The 9,366-nt window shown below is 36.5% G+C and overlaps 1 long non-coding RNA gene across 3 annotated transcripts; it reads right to left on the bottom strand.

Annotated features, from left to right (window-relative positions):
* Positions 1–235: 235 nt before the first annotated feature.
* LOC131605110 (uncharacterized) lies at positions 236–2,990 on the bottom strand. 3 transcript variants are annotated; one of them, XR_009284662.1, is made up of 4 exons: positions 2,486–2,990; positions 2,271–2,375; positions 1,527–1,586; positions 236–917 (listed from the first exon to the last, which is right to left on the bottom strand). It is a non-coding gene; the product is annotated as an uncharacterized LOC131605110 (long non-coding RNA). The 3 variants fall into 3 exon arrangements; XR_009284661.1 differs by having other exon boundaries at positions 1,527–1,589; positions 2,685–2,990; XR_009284660.1 differs by having other exon boundaries at positions 2,685–2,990.
* Between the last annotated feature and the right edge of the window lie 6,376 nt (positions 2,991–9,366).

Raw genomic sequence — 9,366 nt, 5'->3', positions numbered from 1 at the left:
ATCCAACTTCACTAAGAGAACTTGTTATTGAGTAGAATGTATCTAAACTTCTATCTTGGGTTGTCACCATATTAACATGTTAGTTAAATACAAAAACCAAAACCCTTGTTGTATGTGAATGAGTAAGCAATATAGATGCCTACATTATTGATGAAGTATATATCTTCAGCATATATAAAAAGTAATTAATATAAGTGACTTTTGAAAATCACCAAATATGATTGCAGTAGAAATGTTATTAATCAATTAAGAACAATGATTAATAGTGTAGTGAATAACTGTTCTCAATAACTATCAAGTACCATAATATATATGTTATTATTGTACAATCAGCCTTGTATCAATAGAAATAAGTTAGACTACTCCCTTATCATCTTCAATGCATGATGGATCCACATTGAGATCAGAGCACAAATCATATCCACTTTGCTCAACAGCCCATTACAGGCAACAGTTACTGGGGGCTGATCGGATTTATCAGCAACATCTTTTTTCTGCCTCTTCCATTTCTTTGTGGATGACGTGACATCATCCTCAAAATCTTCTTCTTCTATATCTCTATGCAAATAAGCCCACATTTTCCTCTCACCATCAAATTGCACACAAAGATCACGTTCATAATGCAATCTATCCAAAGCTCCACCAACTACTTGGTTAATTTGTGCATCAGTGACATCATCAACAACATATTGAGAATATCAAATTAATGTACAAACATCTGCTCTAGTACCAGTACTTCCAGGCAACCTAGCAGCTGCATCTCACACAAGACAGAGAATTATAATAGATGGTGGGCGATCACGTTTCAACATAAAATGGTCGCATGCTTTCAGTTGTATCATCTTCACCCTTTTGTCAACAAATCCTGCATTCCTTCATCTTTCAATGAATCATGTCCTTTCTTTGTCTTTAATCATCTAAAAAACAAACTCCAATAAAAAAACCAAACTAATTTTAAAAACAAATAGAGAATACAAAAAGAAAATAAATTTTGTAGTTTTATGAGTAACTTGAGTATAAATGATGGTGTTGCAGAATGTTTTGCTTTGTTATCAAATGCTCAAATATAATTCTCAGTACATAAGAACTTGCAGCCTGACCCGACACACTCTTCAAATGCTCAAACTAAGTAGAAAACATACACTATTGATAACTCTGCATCTGAAGCACCAACAGTTCGACAATTGAGAATCACAATTTTGCATTAAATTATTTTCTAGTTACATTACTTATAAGTTCCAAAAGAGCAACAGCAATTCGCACATTCATAAATACTGGCAATTAACCAGGCTAAATTAAGACGCACTGTCAAACAATTCTTCTGGTTTCTATTACTTAGAAAATCACAGAAATCAGAAATGATATCCCAACACATGCAATAAAATACTAATATGCATTTTCACATAACAAATCTGATACAAATCAATCAAGATTTGAGTACAACAAAGAAAACCATATATGCATCATGTAGCAAGCAAGGATAAGAATAGCTGTAAGCTGAAAAACAAAGGAAAAAGTATACTTACATATTTTTCTTGCAATCATCATCTTTTTCTCTCACTTCATATTCATGAATTCATTGAGCCCTTCTTAAATGGAGATCAGTAATATATGAAATTAAATAGAAAAAGAGAGAAAGGTTAGAAATTTAAAATTAAATTCATAGGCTAGCAACATTAAGACTATTGATTACATTTGAAACGGGTAAGAAAAATTAATTGAAAAATCATTAAAATCTCTAAATCCAAATCCATTTTTTCTACATTAAACCTATAATTTATTAAGCATCAAACACTCTGTAAGAAACATACCTTTAGTAATAGACCTATCAACATTCACAAATCAACAAATTAACTTGGAATAGCTAAGACAACTATTAAAAAGGAATATAGGAAAAAAAACATGTTTAATAAATAGTATAGATTTAAATAAGTTAATAACAATAATACAAACACTAATATGGGAAATGGTGTATGGTTCTAAAACCTGGTTTGAAGGTTTTCCCAATGAGGAGCCTTGGCTTTGTATTCCTGTTTCTGTTTCTTCTTAATGAAATGGATTCTTCTTACTGTCAAAAAAAAAAAAAAAAAAAAAATATGGGCTTGTTGCGATGAAGATATGGAAATACGATGAAGATCTGGAAAATATGAAGAGCTGGAATTTTCGTAGTTTATGGAATTCTGGGTTTTCCAGGTTTTGGTGTGATAAAGATGGTGATTGGTTCTAGATAAAGTAAGAAGCAAATATATGCGGAGCACATGAAAACTTACAACAATTGTGATAACACCTTCTTTTCCAACTCTCTCCATAAACTTTGCAATTAAATCACCAATTTTTCTCTCCCTATTAGCAAATATGGTCACCACATGTAAATCCTGTGAAAACATATAAACAAATAAGTACCGAAATTCAACCATATTATAGGAAAAGAATGACTTAGAATCACATTTTATCCTTTTCATTTTAGAAAAGATTTGCTGCTTACCTGCTTCTTTCTTTTGAAATTAAAATCCTAGCAAAAATAAATAAAAACACCATAGATCTACTAATTCAAGACCTATTCTGATAAACTTTTTCCCGTAAACTCTTTTTAAGATCTAAAAATAGATCTAAGTTCCAACTATGAACTCACAGTGAGAAATAGTGAAAGAGAGATTGAAATGAAAGATGGGTTTCTAAGATACCATAGAATCGGAGACGAAGATTAGTGTGGTTATGGGTTTCTGCTGTTGGCTTCGTATCTTTGTCTTCGATCTTGACATGAGTTTATGCAGTTTGCTATGGGTCTCAGAAGGTTTATAGAGGGAACAGATCGGAAACAGTGTAGGATGTGAGAGGCCAATGTGATTCACTAACTCATCTTTGTCATCGGAAACAGTTTATTGCTTTGATACAAAGCTTTTCCCATTATTTTCGGTGGGAGAGAAAGAAAGAGAGAGTGACTGAATATTAGGGTTGGAGGAATGAAAGAGAGAGAAAACGAAGAGAGAGAGAGATGAAGGATAGAAAAACACTTAGAAAGGGGGGGTTTGAATAAGTGTAGCTTTAAAAAACTTGACAGATAAAAATAAATGCACAGTTATTTTTATCCTGGTTCGTTGTTAACTAAACTACTCCAGTCCACCCCCGCAGAGATGATTTACCTCAACTGAGGATTTAATCCACTAATCGCACGGATTACAATGGTTCTCCACTTAGTCAGCAACTAAGTCTTCCAGAGTCTACTGATCACACACTGATCACTCCAGGAACAACTGCTTAGATACCCTCTAAGACTTTTCTAGAGTCTACTGATCCACACGATCACTCTAGTTACAACTTGCTTAGTTCACTCCTAAGACTTCCTAGAGTATTCTGATCCACACGATCACTCTAGTTCCTTACAACTTAATGTAATCAATTCTAAGAGTATTACAAATGCTTCTTAAAAGCGATAATCACAACTGTGATATTTCTCTTAATCGTTTAAGCTTAATCTCACTAAAATATTACAACAGCAATGTAGTGAGCTTTGATGAAGATGAAGATTCTGAGTTTAGATTTGAACAGCGTTTCAGCAAGTTAATTTGAGTTGTTTTGGTGCAGAATCGTTAACCTTGCTTCTCATCAGAACTTCATATTTATAGGCGTTTGGAGAAGATGACCGTTGAGTGCATTTAATGCTTTGCGTGTTCCGTACAGCATCGCATTTAATGTTATACGCTTTTGTCAACTACCTCGAGCCTTGTTCACGCTGTGTCTACTGACGTAGCCTAGAATAGCTTTTAACGTTCCTTTTGTCAGTCAGCGTAGCTTGCCACTTGTACTTTCTTCTGATCTGATGTTTGTGAATACAACATTTGAATATCATCAGAGTCAAACAGCTTGGTGCATAGCATCTTCTGATCTTCTGACCTTGAAGTGCTTCTGAGCGTGATACCATCAGAACTTCAGTGCTTCTGTTCTCTTATTCTTCTGATGCTTCCATAGACCCATGTTCTGATTCTGCTCTGACCATCTTCTGATGTCTTGCCAGACCATGTTCTGATGTTGCATGCTGAACCCTTTGAGACAAAGCTTCTGAGCGCTGAATTATGCGTACTCTTTATATATTTCCTGAAAAGGAAATTGCATTGGATTAGAGTACCATATTATCTTAAGCAAAATTCATATTATTGTTATCATCAAAACTAAGATAATTGATCAGAACAAATCTTGTTCTAACAATCTCCCCCTTTTTGATGATGACAAAAACATATATAAATGATATGAATTTGCGATCAGAAAGAACAGACGGCAAAAGACAAATTACACAGCTATAGCATAAGCATATGAATATGTCTCCCCCTGAGATTAACAATCTCCCCCTGAGATAAATAATCTCCCCCTGAAATAAATACTCGAAGAACTTTAATAAAAGACTTCCCTGATTATTTCGGTAGAGACGATCATATAAGCTTCTTGTCTTCAGAGAATTCCTAGCTTCTGACTTCTGCTTCCATTGGACAGCTTCAGAACTAGAATTTCCTTAGATCCCTAGAACACTCACAGCTTCTGATTCCTGCTTCCATCTAGGACAGCTTCAGAACTTGAATTTCTTTGATCTTCTGAACATTCACAGCTTCTGACTTCTGCTTCCATCTAGGACAGCTTCAGAACTTGAATTTCTTTGATCTTCTGAACATTCACAGCTTCTGATTTCTGCTTCCATTTAGGACAGCTTCAGAACTTGAGTTTTCTGGATCTTTAGAACATTCGCAGCTTCTGATTTCTGCTTCCCTCGGATAGCTTCAGAGCTTTGAATTTCTACCAACATCACTTCATGCTAGATTTGTATCAGAACATTGTTGAATGTACCAGAGCATCATCTGAGCATCTCTACATCCTGAAATGTTACAGAACAAAAACTAAACGACAAAAGTCAGCATGAACGAGTCAGAACATAAAATGTATATTAGAACACATTATATGTATCAGAGCCATATAGGCCAAAATGATGTATCAGAGCAAATAGAATTTTGTCAGAATAAATAGACAAATATGTATCAAATTCTATTATCAGTGCTTCTGATTCATTCTTCTTTCTTGCTTCTGATCTCTGAAGCTTGACAGCACTCAGCTTGCTTCAGTTTCCATGGTTTAGCTTCTTGTGTTTGCTTTGAAGATTTTCTTTACTTCTTTATACCTGCAAAACACTTAAACCATATAGAACTTGCAGTTCTTGTTAGTGAATGTGTGGGAGCTTTACCCAGCAACTGATAGATTAATCAAATCATTTATCATTTATCTTCTCCCCCTTTTTGTCATATCATCAAAAAGAATATATTAAAAAAAAATTCAGAGACAAACAAAACGAAACACACGGAGGAAGAGGATGATTTCATTGAAGTTCACACATCAGGTACAGAAGTACATGAAGATAAGAAAGATCAGATGCACAAAACAAAACAGATGCAACGAAAAGAAAGAAACAACACAGACTCAATCTAAGATGGCCCTAATCTTGACAAGATCTTGGTCAGCATCTCTTGAACCATATTGTTGTGTCCTTCTTGCCTCACCATGAAAGCGCTATACTCAGCATTGAGTGAGCTTTGCTCATCCTGTCTCTTCTGAATATCTTCCAGAGTCCTTGCAAGACGAGAAGATTCATCAGAAGACGCTTCACCGCTTTCAACCACAGGAATAGCATGTTGATCTGCAGCTTCCATTGATAGATCATTTGCAGGGATTTCCTCAACAGGAACAGTTTTAGCAACATGATCTTCAGCATCTGCTTCTTGCATAGAAGCATCTCCATATTCTGCAGCAGGAATTTCCGAGTCTCCATTCTCAAGTGCCTGAAGAATGGCAGCAAAATTCCTGGGAGCAGAAGGACCTTCAACTTCTGGTGGGTCAACAACTTCTGGAATGACCAAGCTTGGGTCTTTCTTAGAAGGGTTTTCCCTCAGAAAGTCAAAGAGAGTCTTGAAGTCTCCTAGCAGAACAGGATAATCAGGAACAAAGATAACAATATCCCTGCATGGATTTGCTTCCATTTCAGCAGCCAGTCTTAATACTTCCAATTCATCCACAAAGGGCTTCTCCTCAGCAGCAACACAATTTCTGAGAGGATGGTAGTATATACCATTATCTTCCTCCAGAAGGTAACCAGGGTACCCAGGGGCAGCAGCCACTAGTCTTTTCTGTACTCCCATTGCTTCTACTTGAAAATCCTTGCGAAATCTTCTCCAGAGATTTCTTGTAGAAACATCATCCAGACCATTTAGGAATGCATCCTTCAGAAGGTCTAGACTGCTAATCACCTCATGTCTGAAAAGTTCCAGGTAGGTATAGGGTTCAGGTTCAGGCGGATTGAAGGTGAATTTGTAGTCAGGGTAGAGAAGACAGTAAGGTTTGGATTTTCTGGTAGGTAAGGGATGGGATATAGAAGGTGGAGGTACGGTGGATGAGGAAGAAGGGATATCTGAGAGAATGATTGATGAGGATGGAATATCAGAAATGATAGATTGAGACGAGGATGGAGTGTTTGTAAAGGGAATTGGTGAGAAAGATTTATCAGAAGGAGTTGGGGGAAGAATACTTAAAGGTGTGGGGTTTAGAATGGGAGAGGAGAAGGATGATGGAGAAGAATTTGGTAAGGTAAAGTTTATTTTTGGTTCAGATGGAGGTGATTGGAGAGATGGTTTAGGGACAGAAGGAGGTGGAGTAAAAACCTTTCTGGAGATTTGTACAGAGGAAGAAGATCTGGTTCTGCGAAAGGAATCTCTGATTCTCTTATCTCTTCGTTCTTTAGAGTCCACCTTGTCAGGATCATAGGTGACCCTCAACTTCTTGGCTCTCTCAGCCTCATCTTCTTGTGCCTTTCTTTTTAGCCTTGCCTGTCGTTCCTTCTTATCCTTCTTCAGAATATCATCTTTGGATGGGAGTACTCTGCCACGGATCCAAGCAGGATCAACATCTGATTGCTTCCTAACACAATCTTCCAAGTAAAGCTTGACAACAAGATCAAGTTCTTTATGAAACAAGGAGATGAAACCTTCAACAGCAAATCTTCTTGACAGAATGTCAGGAAAGCTTGTGCACACAGAAGGTACATTCTTAATGAGTTCCATTCTGAACAAATCAACACCATTGAAGATGGGACCTTGAATTACTCCAAGAAAATGAGATGCATTGAGATTTCTGATGGAGTCCACCACTTTGCTTTCAATCAGAATGTCTGAAATCATCCTTCCGAATGGAATGGTTGTTCTTGGAATATGAGGGTACTTCGCCCTTTCATCTTCTCTTGACTCAAAGATAGAAGTTTTCAGATTCTCAAACAGTATATAAGAGATGTTGATCTTTATCTTTTTGCCAATGCAGAAAAGAGTGTACTTGTGAGTCGGACTGATGTAGGAGGAGGAGAGCATCCTTTTTCTATGGTGAAGAGAACCCAGAATAATCTCAGCCCATACTTTATAAAAAGGCCTTAAGGTGCCCGTGTTATGAGAATCAATTCCAAAAACCGTAGAGATTTGTTTTTCAACTGGAGTCCAGTCAACTGTATTGGGCTGAAGACCAGACCAACCTTCTTCATCATCAAGATTGTACAGCTTCCTGATGAGCTTCTCAGTGATAACCACTTCATGCCCTAGAACGAATGAAATGATGGCAGTTGGAGTAACTGTTGCATGTACCCAGAAATCCTTCACAAGTTCAGGATAAATTGGACCAACCAATCTATCAAGATATTTGGACCATCCTTGCTCAAGGATTCTCGCATCACACTGAAAGCCATTTGCTTTAAGATTGTTGATGTCCACAGCAGATTCACATAGAACTTCCAGTTCTTTCGTGGGTATTAAGCAAGTTTTCAAAGGAGCATATTCATACTTTCGTAGAAGGATTTGTGAAGAAGTAAGGCTTTCTTTTGAGGAAGAAGAACAAGAGGAAAAATCCATGATGATTATGTCGAAAGATAGATCAAGGACTAGGGTTTGAAAAAGAAAGAAACAGATGCAGCGAAAAAAAATGTACGACAAAATAGAGAAACGGAGAAAAGAATGAAGTTGAAGCGGGCTATTTAAAAGATTTGAAAATCATTTTGCATTAAATGAGAAATGACATTAGGAGAGAGATCACAGTAAATGAAATGATTTAATACAGTTACCTAGGTCGGCGTCTTTTCAACTGCACGCTTCGTACTAACCGCACAGACACGTGTTCAACATCAGATAATGGATGACAGCTGTAAAATATGAATAGGCTTTACGCCTTTTGATTCTGATCACTGCTTCTGATAGTCATTCTTAAGAAATGATCTGGTTCTGATAGGATCATCTTTCTTCCCAAGAATCACATCTTCTGGATAAGCTGATGCAAGTCTAAGTGATCTTCTGTTAGTTTGTTCTTCAGAAATTCTCAGATTCTCTAAAGATGCAGCGACTTGATCTTCTGATCTATTGCTTCTGAGACTACCAACTTCTGGAGATTCACTTCTTTGTTCTGCAGCTTCTGATACGACAAAATTGTATCTGCAGAAATTCTTAAGCCGCTTTGTTTCATCAGAAACAAGTTTATCATCAAACCAGATATTTATTGATTCGTCCACAATCAAAGTTTCAAAGTTGTCTATTCTGTAGCATTTAACATCATTGCTATAGAAACAAACAAAACAGATGGTTCCAAGACTAACAAACTTTCTTTTCTGATCTCCTACAAGCATAGTTTCTTCAACAGATTTAAGAACCAGAACTTGGAAGACAATCTTTCTTCCCTTCAAGTGTTGAGACCAACTTGAGTCCAGGAGACATGTCATGTTGACTTTTATCTTCTTTGTCGTCAAGAGAATCTGCAAAAGAAATAGTCTTTTTCTTTGGTACCCACATTTTCTTGGGTCCTTTCTTGTTAGTTCTTCTCAAGTTCTGTTTGAACTTAGGTTTAACATTGTAAGCAGAAGGAGTAACAGCATGATAATTTTTAATGTGAGTTTCATGATATTTCCTAGGTTGTGTCACATGCTTTTTGGTGTGTGTTATGTGAAAACTTTGGGCATGTGAAGTGTGCCTAATATCATGGGAGTGGCCATACTTGAACTGATCATATAATGGCTTGTATGTGAGTTTCATTTCATCAACAGGTTCAAGTTTGTATGGGGTTTCACCCTCAAAACCAATGCCAACTCTTTTGTTTCCAGACACAGCATATATCATAGAAGCTAGCTGACTTCTGCCAATACTTCTAGATAAGAACTTCCTGAAACTTAAATCATATTCTTTCAGAATATGGTTTAGACTAGGAGTGGATTTTTCTGAATCAGAAGGAGATCCAACATTATTGGATAATTTTAAAAGTTTTTCTTTTAATTCAGAATTCTCCAACTCAAGCTTCTTCGTTTCAAAT

This window comes from Vicia villosa, linkage group LG1 (genome assembly GCF_029867415.1).
Source record: "Vicia villosa cultivar HV-30 ecotype Madison, WI linkage group LG1, Vvil1.0, whole genome shotgun sequence".
NCBI lineage: Eukaryota > Viridiplantae > Streptophyta > Magnoliopsida > Fabales > Fabaceae > Vicia > Vicia villosa.
Note: the sequence above shows the minus strand (reverse complement) of the source record. Positions and strands in the feature narration are given on the sequence as shown.